Source organism: Marmota flaviventris, chromosome 10 (assembly GCF_047511675.1).
Source record: "Marmota flaviventris isolate mMarFla1 chromosome 10, mMarFla1.hap1, whole genome shotgun sequence".
Lineage (NCBI taxonomy): Eukaryota > Metazoa > Chordata > Mammalia > Rodentia > Sciuridae > Marmota > Marmota flaviventris.
The window spans coordinates 103713968-103727291 of NC_092507.1; the positions used below are offsets into that span (position 1 = coordinate 103713968).

A 13324-nucleotide genomic window follows, 5' to 3' on the forward strand; every position below is an offset into this window, starting at 1 on the left:
GCAAGCATTCTAAAATGTCCTACAATCAAAGTTCTTCCAAGGTCCAGGATATAAACCAAATGACTCCTTTCCTTCATTCCCATCCATCATCAAAGACAAAGCTACATTCTTAGATAAGGAGCCCCCCAGCCAAACTCCCCTAGAACAACTCTTGTTATGCTTGAATTCGGGACCCCCAAAGACCACCAGAGACCAAGATCGATGTAAGCAGCAAAGAGGCGTGTATTGCGAGCTAGCTCGGTCCTTTGCGCACACAGCAACTGGTGACGCTGAGAGGCCCCGAGTCCAGGGTTTGCAGCAGTTTTATACTCTCTTTGGGGGAAGGTAGGGACTTCACATACATCATAACATCTCTTAGCAAATCATCACACCCCACGGGAAAATCATAAAACAACTCTTAACATTGATTAGCACATTCACTGGCGGGAACAAGTTGGGTAGGAGTGATTGGTTAGTACAAGAGGGGGGGATTCCTTTGAACTGTTTTGGTTTAGGCCACGAGGGGTGTACTGCTGAACTGCATGGTTTCCCAACATGTTATCAACCACCATAAACTACTTGGGGGTCATCTGGCATCACAGGTATTTTCCCTGTCTCATGCTGATTGGTGATTGCTAGGGGGTTGCTATGGGTCCTCACTTAGTCTGTCTGAGTCAGGGTGCCACAGATCTCTCCTGCTATTTGTAGATAAACAACTCAGCAGGGTGGGTATGTGCCTAGGAGTGCTCTGTGGATTCTTCCAAGGACAAGGGTCATGACCGCTTCCTTGGATAGGCTTTGCTCTGAGGTAGAGGCTGGTTTCTCAAAAATGGAGTCACATCAGTTTCTCACTCTTAACTCCTTTCAACAAAGAATCGGAGTTTCTTAACATTTTGGGGGCACTGACCTCTCTGAGAACCTAATCAAAACCACTCCCCACAAATATAGATGTTTGGGCTTCCTGAAGCCCATCCAGCATTGAGTGATGCCATAGCAAGAGGTCCTGCTAAAGAGGAGAAGAGAGCTGAACTAAGAGACAATCCGGTAGGGCACCAAGTGGCCACGTGCAAGCCATTTTTTTTGTGTGTGTGTGTGTGTTGGCACCATACTGTTTTATTTATTTCACTTTTATAAAAATCTAGTATAGCAAGTTCTCTAAATTCTCCTTCATTCTTTTTTTTTCTTTTTTTTTTAATTTTTTATTGTGGGTTGTTCAAAAAATTCATAGTCCCTATCTTTATTCACAGTCCCTAGCCATTCCCTGTCCAGTACCTTGCTCTTTTGAGATTTGAGGAGGAAATAAAGCGCCAGTGGCCAAAGCGTGGCGGTTGTTGGGGCAGACCCCAAATGGCTGTAGTTAGGCTCCCTCTCGGAGACTTCCATCGGGCTATGTTATGTTTTTAGTGTGTAGCCAGGACTGGGAACCAACTAGATTATAGTGAGTCAAGGCCAGAAACACCCTGATTCGGCATATATATTCAAGGTCATAAACATTAACTTGTGAGCGTGTGTTCCTTTATGTGACCTGTTGGCAATGCCTTCTTTGTTTGAACTATATATAAAAAGGGTCTGTGGACTCAGGGTGAGAGGGGCTACTGGGAACTGGCTGAGGCTATAGCTGAAGCTGGAGGCTAGAGGCTGTGGCCACCACTGAATAAAGCATGTCTACTATCCTAACTGCATCTTGCATCTTCTTCCACATGCCAAACCCCCAGTCTGTTTCCTGGGTCAGAGTCCCCACATGAGGATATGAGGTCATCAAATGCACTGTCAGGCATGGTGGCACATGACTGTAATCCCAGCGGCACAGGAGGCTGAGGCAGGAGGATCGCAAGTTCAAAAGTCAGCCTCAGCAAAAGTGAGGTGCTAAGCAACTCAGTGAGACCCTGTCTCTAAATAAAAATACAAAATAGGACTGAGGATATGGCTCAGTGGTCAAGCGCCCCTGAGTTCAATCCCCAGTATCAAAAAAAAAAAAAAAAAAAAAAAATCAAATGCCTGGTCCATCCACTGCCACAGCTAATGACAGTCCTGCTCCTGCAGCAGCCCCTCCCTTGCCCCATTCCCCCCACAACCCTTTTGTGGTGCTCCCATTGCTCCCTCCACCCCATAAGACGTCTACCTGCTCATGGGCCTGCTGCATGGAGCCTTTGTGGTCCACAAAGGAGGAGCGTTGGAACTAAGACAAAGCAAGTGAACCAGCAACAGTACAAAATGTAAGGGACTCTGCAGAGAAGCCAATCCAGGAGACATTTGGCCAGTAGCCTTACCCATTTATGGAAACAGCTGGCTGCTAAGAGGGTAGAAGAACTTTGATCCAACCAAAAAGAGTCAGATTATGGAAACTACAGCCACTTCAAAGCAAAACTCTGTTTTGTGACCTTTGAGAGGAAGGGAGGGTCAGCTCCCGGTTGGAAAACAAAGCAGGGGCCTTGCTAACACTTCACAAGGAGCCCTGGGGAGGCTGGCCTGAGAAATGTGAGGAAAAGGCCTCTCTCCATCTCTCCTCCTGGGGACTGTAGAGGAGGAAAGTTTATTAGAGGGCTCACAGTTTCAGAGGTCTTAGTCCACAGAAGGCCAGCTGCATTCCTCAGGGCTCCAGGTGAGGCAGTGCATCATGGTGGAAGAGTGTGGTGGAGGGAAGCAGCTCACATGATGATCAGAAAACAGAGAGATTCCACTTGCCAGAGACAAACATATATCCCAAAGCCACACCCCCAATGAGCAGCCACACCCCACCTGCCTCTAGTTAATCCCACCAGGGACTAATTCATTGATTAGGTTAAGGCTATATTCCCCAATCATTTCTCCTCCAAACCTTCTTGCACCGTCTCACACGTGAGCTTTGGGGGGATACCACATCCAAACCGTAACAGCCTCCATCAGGAGGAGAGTGTCTACACCTGACCTGGTCCTCACACAGAGGGCATCTCTCTAGATGAGTTTCTCCTCGGGGTCGCTTACATCAGCCTCCCTGATCTCTCTCCAGCCCCTCCCATGGCTCAGCTCAGGGTGTCTGCACCACCCTTTTCCCTTAGAAACAGGTGCCACTGCCAGCAAACCCCAGCCCTTGGCTTCCTCCTTCCCTTCCCCTCTCCCAGCCTGTAGGCTGACCAAGGCCTCCTCAGTCTCCCCAGGCCTAGGGAGTACCAGCTCACCAGAGAGCAGAGCCCACCCACCCCAACTTCCGGGCCAACCCTGTGGCTATGGTGGCAGAGGAGAGAGGAGGGAAGTGTGGTAGAGCAGGGAGTAACTGAGAATGGCAGGGAGGAGGATCATCAACAGCTCCTCAGGTGCGAAGCTGGTGAGCCAGAAAGCTAAATAGGGTGTGAATCCATCCTTTATGTCTGCAGAAATCTAAGTCTTCACATGCTGGATCCCCCCACCCCCAGTCCAGGCAATCAAGGAGGCAAAAGAGGTGGCTCTGGCAAGTCCTCAAATTAAGGTGAGCCTCCCCTTTCCCATACCTTGCACCTCTCTGTTGTCCTGATCTTCACCCCATTACCCAAGTCTCAGCCCCCAGCCTGTCATGCTGATGCTATGGCAGAGCTTGGGAAATGCTACTTCTAAGGTCACTGGATTGGGTAGGAAGACACACACACACACACACACACACACACAGAGTAAGTAGGCATGAAAGGAATTGTTCCTATCCTCACCCCTTCTGGAAAGTGATTTTCAGCATTGGAAGAGTGAAGGCAGTCAGCTGACAAAAATAAATAAATAAAAAAGTTGTCCTATTGAGAATGATGGGACTATAAATAATTTGAAGTCTTCATAACAAGAACTTGTCGAAGTCTTCAGGAAAGTCAGGGCAGAAGTCTGGAAGTCAGCCATGGCTTCAGAACACAGTGCTGCTTCCTTGCTCAGAGACATCACGAAAAATGTTCTGCCTTCCTCAACCTCAGGTTCACGACGTAAATAAATATGTATTGCCAGGTGTGGTGGTGCACACTGGTAATTCAGGAGGCTAAGGGAAGAGGATTGCAAGTTCAAAGCCAGCCTCAGCGACTTGGCAAGACCCTGTTTCAAAATAAAAATAAAAAGGGCTGGGGATGTAGTTCAGTGGTAAAGTGCCCTGGTTTCAATCTCCAGTATCAGGGGGAAAAAAATTATATATATATGGAGAGAGAGAAACAGGATTTGTACCCAAGCTGTCTGATCCCAGACCATACTCTAAACCATATGAAAGAGAAAAACACCCCCACCCAAATATGTTTCTTTGGCACATTTCAAGTTAGTTATTAAGAAATTGCTGACCTCTGTAAATATAGGACTAGCTCTGAAAAGTTGTTCTTTTATTAAGATATAAAGAAATGTATATCTATAAAGGAAATCTCTTGGTGAAAGAAACAGCCTGTTTTTCTATCTGCCATCTCACCTTCTGGCCTAGGGAAGATCTATTCACAAGAAGAAATGAGGGATCCGACACCTGGCCCAGACAGACTGCCACATTTGACTGTCACCTGGGAGACTTCACCTGCATAACAAGACAACCCTCCCTGCTCCCTGTACACCTCCTTCCCTTGACTTTCCATAGCCTGTGCCACTTCCTTTCCCTCGCCCCACTAAATAAAATGGCCTGGGTGTGTGGCTCCGTGGTTAAATACCCCTGGGTTTAATCCCGGTACCAAAAATAACAATACTACTCAGTAGCTTAGTGGTAGAATGCTTGCCTAGCATCATGCGCAAGACCCTAGATTCAATCCCCAGCACCACAAAATTAGTTAAAAAAATAAAAAATTGTGTGTGGGTGTATGCATGTGTGCATGTGTGTGTGCATGTGTGTGTATGTGTGTGTGTGTGTGTCCCTACCTCCTAAATTTAGAAGGATACAGAGAAGATTAACATGGCCCCTACTCAAGGATGACATTCACAGTGAATTCCAACTTTATGTGTATCTATAAAGAACCAACTAAAATATAAATAAAGAGAAGAAAGATCAGGAGAGTAGGGGAAGGGGAACAGGGGGAAGGAGGAAGCACTGGGGACTGAAATGCAGTTAATTATATTCCACGCTTGTACGATTGGGACAAAATGAACTTAACTATTATGTATGACTATAATGCACTAATAAAACCATTTTAAAAATAACCTAAAATCAGAGTCATAGTTAGCTACAGTTGGAGGATCCAGAAGCAAAAAAAAAAAAAAAAAAAGGAGTGGATATATTCTCTAGGACCCAGACATTGCAGGCAGGCAACTTGGGAGATGGTGAGCTTCACTTCCGCCCCATGGGGTTGGTTACTCATAGATCCATCTCATCATTCAACGTTCACCAAGAACCCATTGTGTGCCTGGCCCTGGGGTGAGTGCTGTGCTCATTGTGAGTCATAGTATGGACACAGTTCAGACAAAAATCACATGTTAGGCAAGAATTAAACAAAATCACCATATACTACCTTCTAATTCAAAGATGCTACGCTTTGATATTCTCCCAGTGTTGGTTCCTTTGTGAGGAGGGCCTCCATTTTCAGGTCTCAGATGATAACCAAGAAAAGACCAAATTTGAACACAGCAGCCCACTGCATCCCTCACTTCTAAAACAAATTTCCTGTTCATTCCAAGTCCACCCCATTGTATTGCAGAGCTGCTTGCTCAGCAAACATTATAACTACAGCCACCATTTTTTCCACAAGTATATTTCATATATATCATATATTTTTGTGTGTATATTTATATATATGTATATATTTATGTGTACACACACACACACACACACACACATACACACACCCAAGGCTTTTATTCAGCCTTGATTAAATGGCACCTAATGAAAAAAACATTAAGAAAGAACATTAAGTAAAGAAGATATTGACACAAGTGCTTTGAGGATGCAAAACCTTGGGTTAGCCTGGGACTTGGCTTAGACCGATGGAAAAGGTTAGAAATATTTACATATCAGATACAAAATTTAGGTTAAATCCATACTTTTTTTCTGAATCTTGTTGTTATGTAGTTGAATTTCCATCTAAGTCTGTTTATGGGGAAAAAAATGCAGTTTTCCTATAATATTGAATGGTTTAAGAGTTCTAAGAACTGCCAGCTTGTAACCAGGAGACCATTAAAGTTTGCTGTAAGAGACAACATGTGTTAAAATGTTTGCTGTAGAAAATTGTTCACTTAAAGTAGCTAAGCTGTGTTTATCAAAGGAGGTTGAATTTTCTCACCAGCCTTGCTATAATTAATCCACCGACTATGACCTCACTGGTCTTGTTATAATTCAACCAGTGAAAAAGGCTCAGCAGAGCCTCTTAAAATTAGGAGCATGACTAAAGGCATTGCTTCCCTTTAAAAAAAATTATTTTGAAAGTAAAATAAACAAGTGATCCTAACAGATGAGCTATAAAACACCATGCAGAATCTCGATTTTCCACAACAAGGGAGTTCTCATGTCAGGAGGGTTAATGAGATGGCCTGAAGTTTTTCCCTCTCTAATACCAACAGGCAGGCCCATCTGCAGGTCACCAGGGTGTTTTTCTAGAGGTCCAGCCCTGCTCATTCCTCCTACTTTTCTGTAAGTCTTGGAGAAATATAGAAAGTGCATCTTCTCCATGAGCCACTAAACCAGAGTTTCCACTGACTGCCCTGGAGCTCAGCCCCTCAGAAAGGTTCTGGGAAAGCTGGCCGGAAGGCTGCAGTGTGGGGAAGCTCTCTGTGCGCTACTCCAGCTGTTGTCTGATCCAGCCCAGAGCCTTCCTGGGCCAGGGACCTGCCATTGGAGAAACAATTGGTTTTTTTAATGCATTTTCTCCTCCCAATCAGGGTTGGAGAAGTGGTGCTGGCTGTTGAAGGCTTTTGGGGTTCGGCACAAACATTAACGGAATGACAGCTGGCAAAGAGAAGCATAGCATTGTTATGCCAGGCAGCTCTCAGGGGAACTAGCTGGATGGCCCCCAGAAACCCATGTGGTAGCATTCACTGTGGTCTCCCAGACTAGGTCTGGCCAAACCAAAGAGGATGACTTCTCTCCCAGGCACAGGCTGCACACATCCCAAAGCAGGTTCCTGCTGAAAGACTAGTCCACGAAGAGCCTCCAGTGAGACTAGGTTCTGAATGATGAATTGAAAACGGCCCAAACTGTTCTGCTTCTGGGCTAGGCTAAGTTCCAGAAAGACATCGAATCCTCATAGATTCTCAGGTACTGCCTCCTGCACACCCGGAGCAGCCTGCCACCTCTCTTCCCATAGTGAAGACACCAGACTCCAGATGAAAACCTCAGGGGAGGCAACATCTTCCTCCCTCCCCTTTCTTTCCATGTTTTACCTTCTTTACTGCTTTTTACCTCTCCTTTTCTTCCTCTCCCCTTTGGTACATCCCCTTTCCTTTTCCATCAATCCAAACTCGGCAACTGCAGAAGTAGAAGGACTCTCCCCGGGGTCTTAGGGATTGCAGTTCCAGAAGGACGGGTTCAAGATAACTGAGAATCAGTGTTCCAAGGGCGGCAGGAAAAGTGGGGGCTTCTATGGACAACTGAATATTGACAAGAAACAGGAGCTGTGTGACTGATGTCAATAAAGAAAAGAAAGCATAAACAGGAAGGAAATGTCCACAAATAACAAGAGTCCATTAACCTCTTGATGTGCTTTCTTGAGCCTCTGGGCACCTCAGTTCCAGATGCCTGCAGTCAAAGGACAGAGAAAAAAAAGTTTACATTCCAGGCAACAGCTGCAAACATGCTTAAGTCCCATTTCCTGATGGCCTCTTGACCCCATCTGAAAGGCTTTCAATGTTGCTTCCATCATAATTTTCCTTTGATTTCCACTTTCTCCCCAACATCTATCCTGTCCTTCTCTCCATCTCCTTTTTCTGATGGCCTCTACCTGTTGACTTAGGCTTCATGTGCTCACAGAAAGTTTTCCCCAAACTCAGAAGAAGGAATGAATGCTTCTCCGTGGGCCTTCCAGTGAACTGAGCAGGGCTGAGCCAGGGGGTCCCTTTTCTCAGCCCTGACCTGGGGCTATCCTAATGAGAGAGCTACAAGGGACAGTGTCAAGGACATTGGCTCTTAAGGAAGAGAGAGCAGGATTTCGATTCTGCCTGTAATAGCCATGGGATCCTGGCAAGGTTCTCTATTACCCTAGGCCTCGGTTTCTTTGTCTGTAACAGTGGCAATACCTATCTTAGAATTGTCGTAACAATTAAAGGATTTAATATAGATAAAGTATATGGCCCATGACAAGTGATTGTCTTCTCCTTCCTTCTTCTTTCTGATTAAGGACTGCAGTCTCTTGATGTCTGGTGTCTGGATCCATCCACATTACACCCCACTTCCTGCCCAGATGCTAGGTTAAGTCAACATCTGGAGGGGGTTTTATGTCTTTTATCAGCCCTCTGCTGGGCCAGGTCAAAAGACCAAGGTTAAAAGTCACCTGGGTTGAACTCTGGGAGCAGCCCTGTGTGAAGGGAACCACTCAGAAAGCTGAGTGGTTCACATGATGGACAAGGTCTCCCAGGGCCTAAATGACAATTGATCCAATTTTACCTCCCCTTTCTAACCCTGGAGTGCTCAGCCCTCAAACAGCCTGTGTTCAGAAGCCTTCTAATTGCCCCCTGTGCTGGATACTGCCACCTAGGGTCTATTCTGAGACAGGTCTTCTCCCCCACAGGAATAGAACTGTCAATCAGGACTCCCCTTCCTGGAGGAGTCTTATCCCTGGAACGCAAATCACGCACTCCTCTGCATAGTTAGACCATGACATATTTTCCAAGGGCTCTCTTCATTCCCTCTCCACCTTTGAGAAGATACAGGAACTATATAAAACCTGGAAAAAATTCCCCAGCTGTGCACTCAAAAGATTTTTCTGGAATAAAAGCCATAATAATAACCAGCCACATTAGTCCAGCACTTTGAAGTCTCTGAAAAACTTTTATCCATTTAAACTCTGTCAAAGTAGGTTAAATGCTATAAAGAATGACTCCAAAATTTGAGTGGCTTAACAAAATCACAGTGTTTCTTGATCTCATCATAGTGCAATACAGGTAGGCAGAAAGGAAGAGAACCTGTCTTATGTAGACATTGGGGATCCAGGCCCCTTTCATGGCATGGCATTGCCATTCCCTGGGGCCTCCAAGGCCTTCACTTGCAGTGCTCAGAGAGGCAAAGAGATAATATGGAGGACTCAGGGGAGGTTTCCATCAGGGAGACCCTGGACACAAACATCAATTCCACTGACATTGAGTGGTCAGAACTTAGTCACATGCCTCCCTAACTCCAAGGGAGCCTGGATGCTCACAAGGAAAGGAGACAGGATAGATAAGCAGGTAGCAATGCCCTGTCTTTGCTATAAAACCCAGAAACAAGCATGCTTTTCCCCAGATCAGGAAACTTAAGGCTGAGAATGGCTGACCTGCGTGAGATACCATTGCAAGTAAATGGACTTGATCCCAAGTCTTCCACTCCCATTCATTCTTTATTTCATGCAGACTTTCTTTCTCCCAGGGGTACGTGTTGCTAAGCAAATTACTGATTCTTAAGACCAAGTTCCAGAGGCACACATCTATAATCCCAGTGACTCAGAAGGCTAAGGCAGGAGGATCACAAGTTAGAGAGACCCTCTCTCAAAGTAAAAATGGATGATATAACTCATTGATGGAGCATCCCAGAGTTCAATCCCCAGTACCAAAAAGAAGAAGAAAGAATGCCCAGACCATCTCATTTCCCCCATACCTCCAAGCATTCAAAAAGCCAAAGAAAAACATTAATACACATTTCCCTCCCACTATCTCTCAACCCTTCCTTCTGTACCATGGGAGCAGGATCAAACCTCTCCCAATAGCTCATCCATGAAAATAAAGATGCTTAAGCACATCTACATCTTTGGCCCTGGTTAATAAAGCATGGTCCTTGCCTTGGAAGAGTTCACAGTCTAATGAGAAAGACAGAAATGTGAGAAGCAGCTGTAACGAGACTTGATTAGACAACAACAGAGGCCTCTGCAAAGTGCTACAGGAACACAGATAAGCAAGAAATTGATTTTCTCAGAGAGTCAGAGAAAGTTACAGGGAACTGGTCATGTTTGTCCTGGGCTGTGAGTCAGGAATAGCGCAGCAGACCAGGCAGGGGAGCGTTGTAGGTCAGGGAAGAGCATTTGCCTACACAAAGACAGAGGAAAAGGGGATGTTCAGGCAAGTCCTCCACAGGAGACAGCAAGAATCCCAGAAGACTGCAGAAGGCTGCTTCATACTCCCTGGTTCTTCTGGGTCCCTAGGACAATGGGAGACCCTACAGATTGTCATGGGTCAAGCCAAGGTATTATGTCACAAGTCTAAAGGGCAGGATGGAGCCACATGGGGAGCCCAAAGGCCATTACTTACCTATAGCAGAATTAGCGGTTGTTTGTACCCACTGCGCTACCTAGAGGCTCTTTACATATTATCTCATTTCAAATACTCCTCATTCTGCAGATGAGGAATGCAGATGTCAGGGAAGTGAAGCTGGCAGCAGCAGAACAAGAACTCTCCCAGGTCCTATGCTCTAGAGCCCAGATATTTTCCTTAGGAATTTTGTCAGTGGGTGCAACGAGGAAGGGTGTTCCAGGGCTTTGCCTAATTCTGTCAGGGTCTTGTCTGATCCTAGTTCTTTTTCCTTCCTCTCCTTACACATGGGAGTTGAGAGCTAATTTTGAGAATCTGTTTCTAGAGGACCCCAAGGAACAAAGGGCTCTCCCCTGATTCTGGAAAGCCCCTACTTTCCCACCCCCAAGTCCTCAATAGTTCCTCTATGCTATGGCCATCACCCTTCCAGAAGGCCACCAGAAGACGGAAGAATAAGAACCAGTGACTGATAAAGACAGAAATGGATCCAGGCCCAGAAAAGCATGTGGTCTCCCCCTTGCTCCTTGGACCTCATAGGCTGGCCTGTGACCTTCTACAGGAAGATGAGCAGCAACAATCTTACCTTCACCCACCCCCATGCCCAGGGCCCTCCATCTCTTTTTCTCTACCCTGCTCTGTTCTTTTTCCCAGCCCAAAATTGGATCAAAAGAACAAAGACCAATGGTATTGGTTTTGGTGAGGTTTTCTGACCTCTCTGAAAGGTGACCTGCAGGGAGTGTCCCATCTAGAGTGGATCAGGGCTCCTTCCTTCCCCTGCCAGAGAAGAGCCCTGAGGAGTGAACACTGCTGACCGTGAGAACCTAGTATTCCTCCTAGGGAGGGGAGGGCTATGCACACAAAGAGTGCTAGTGACAGCTTGTGACACAGAATCTTCCAGAAGTAAGCAGATACTCTAGGTAAGTGTTACTTCTCATCTATTCTTCACTTACAGAAGTAGCCAAATTTTGCAAATCAAAAAGCATGTATAAAGCTAAACATGGTGGCACATCTATTGTACCAGCTACTCGGGAGTCTGAGGCAGAAGGATTGCTGGAGTCCAGAAGTAAGGTCAGCCTGGGAAACAAAGGGAGACCCTGTCTCCAAAAAACATGGGGGCGGGGGGGCGGATATAACCTACTAAAGCGACTATTTTTCTAACTTCTTTTATTTGTTCACATGCAAAGGCCTATAAAGGTAGGCAAAATAAATCACGTGAAATTGTGCATTTGTTGAGTCATATTTCTTTTTTAAGAATAATACATATGTGTAAGGCAGTTCCCCAAAACCAGTGTATTCTTGTTGTTGTTTTTAGATGTATTTTGTAGATGTATTTTGACATATTATACATACATTGGGTGCAGCCCATTACAATTTTGATCCCATTCTTGTGGTTCAACATGATGTGAGTTACACTGGTGGCGTATTCATATGAGAGCATAGAAAAGCAATGTCCAATTCATTCTTCGGTCTTTCCTATTCCCATCCTCCCTCCCTTCCTTTCATTCCCCTTTGTCTAATCCAATGAACTTCTATACTTTTCCTCCCTACCCTCCCCTGTTACGAGTTAGCACCCATATATCAGAGAGAACATTTGACCTTTGTTTTGGGGGGATTGGCTTATTTCATTTAGCATGATATTTTCTGGTTCCATCCATTTACCTGCAAATGTCATCATTTCATTCTTCGTATAGCTAAGTAATATTCCATTGTGTATATGGACCACATTTTCTTTATCCATTCATCTGTTGAAGTGCACCTTGGTTGGTTCCATAGCTTAGCTATTGTGAATTGAGCTGCTATAAACGTTGATGTGGCTGCGTTTCTGTAGTATGCTGATTTTAAGTCCTTTGGGCATATGCCAAGGAGTGGGATGACTGGGTCAAATGGTGGTTCCAATTCCATGTTTTCTAAGGAATCTCCACACTGCTTTCCAGAGTGGTTGCACCATTGCAGTCCAACAGCAAGTTATGAGTGAACCTTTTCCCCCACATCCTCGCCAACATTGTTACTTGTATTCTTGATAATTGCCATTCTGACTGAAGTGAGATGGTATCTCAGTGTAATTCAATCCAGTGTATTAAAGAACAAAATTCCTTCATCAGTCTTTTTTTCTCTTGCAATGGTTGGCAAAGGAGGAAACAAGACCAAAGTGATACCCAAAACTGAAAAGGGAGAATTTGGGACAGGGTGCCTCAGATAGTGTCAAGTAGAGGAGAGAATTTGGGGCCTTCTTCACTGTGTTGAGAAAATCCCACTGTTACATGTTTCTATTATTATATTTATCACACTACGTTGTACAATTTTTTCCTGTTGGGTTTTTGTATGCACTAGGAGCTCTCGTGAGGTCAGTCTTCACTGTCTTCATCTTTGAATCTCCTGGGCCTGGTGCAGGGCCTCACAGGAGCCCAATAAATACTTGCTAAGTGATTCATTTACGAACAGAGAGACTGTCAGCTGTGCCCACCAGGAAATCAATGTCCTCTAAACTAGTTCAGAATTCTGATCTTAAATTTGTTGTTTTCTTAATTTCAAAGTAAAAGTAAAATTTCTTTTCTTAAAAAAGTCAATCTCTTAGTTATAGTCCAGAGAGAGGGATTTTTGTCTGTGCCAAAGTATAAGGGTAGCAAGAAAATGAAGATCAAAGTCCATTTTTAAGGGCAGATGAAGACTATGCATGAAGAAAATTGTTAAGCCTTCTGCAAAAACTCTTAATAGAAACTGAATTAAGAGTGTGCCACTAAAGCCCACGCTATAAAAATTCCAAGGGTCACTCGATCTGAAGGAGCCAAGAAACAAGAAATCAGTCTGAGGGTGGAAATAGGTTTCACAGAAAAAAAAAAAAAATCAGGCCATGTAAAACAGTTGAGCTGGGAAGGACTGCCACTAACTTGCTAAGATAAATTTCCATCAAAAGAGTCCCTGGAAACTCATCACAGAGATCATTTATAGGTGCAGCCAATCATGCTGTAGCATCTACCTCCAAGTGACACAGATAACATGGAAGACCACTGTAATTGTAGGAATCTGT

The 13324-nt window shown here is 44.9% G+C and overlaps 1 pseudogene; it reads left to right on the forward strand.

Moving 5' to 3' along the window:
- The first annotated feature begins 4778 nt into the window (after positions 1-4778).
- Positions 4779-4874, forward strand: LOC114096776 (U6 spliceosomal RNA; annotated as a pseudogene).
- Positions 4875-13324: the final 8450 nt, after the last annotated feature.